This window comes from Lontra canadensis, unplaced genomic scaffold (genome assembly GCF_010015895.1).
Source record: "Lontra canadensis isolate GAN:19392208 unplaced genomic scaffold, GSC_riverotter_1.0 scaffold131, whole genome shotgun sequence".
NCBI classification, from domain to species: Eukaryota; Metazoa; Chordata; class Mammalia; order Carnivora; family Mustelidae; genus Lontra; species Lontra canadensis.
The window spans coordinates 4,313,419-4,314,213 of NW_022631125.1; positions in this window are offsets into that span (position 1 = coordinate 4,313,419).

The window sequence follows — 795 nt, forward strand, 5'->3', positions numbered from 1 at the left end:
TTGCTTATCTTTGATGACTGCTCTAGAATGGGTTTTGAACCCTGCTACAGTCAGAACACTCTGGTGAGTGTGTCTGGACAGAGGAAACCCTGAAGTCTGGTGTGGAGTTATTCCCTGTTATCACTCCTCTGTTCCAGCATCCATTCTATTCTCTACCCTTCTCTGTCATGCTCTTTGATCTGAGAGGAGGCTCCCCATGGACTGCATCACTAAACTCTCTAACCCCAAGCTCTGGTTGTGTTTGGTGAATGGGAGGTGCACTTTGAGATAGGACAGAATGAGAACACACAGAGGTATGTGACAGGAGCTGAGGTCCTCTATGACCACAGCTCCCACTGGATGGCCCCTCCCTTCTCCATGTGTCAGCCCCAAAAGCGTTCTATTTCTTTCCCATATTCCCTTCAGACCTACAGATGGTAAGGACTTCCTGCTGTGCTAATCTCTGGGTGCCTCGATATCCCTTATTTGTTCTCATAGGGCAGTAGGTGGTCCCTTCATTAAAGTTTCTTCATTTGAATCTTATGAGTTGGATTCTGTTTCCTGTTGGGATCCTGACTGCTATGATGGTTCCCCTAGGTCATTCTTACAGTAGTTTTGTGCACAGTACTAGGCATAGGAAAATACTGTGGAAATTTAAAGGAAGAATAAAAAATGTACCATCTTACAGCCTCATGGCAGAAATGGGACAAACAAATACACACACAGGGACATAAGTCCCCAAACCCAATAAACAAGAGCACTATCAACCCCATATGTACAGAGACAGGTGTAAGATGTACATAAGTAGGAAAGTGG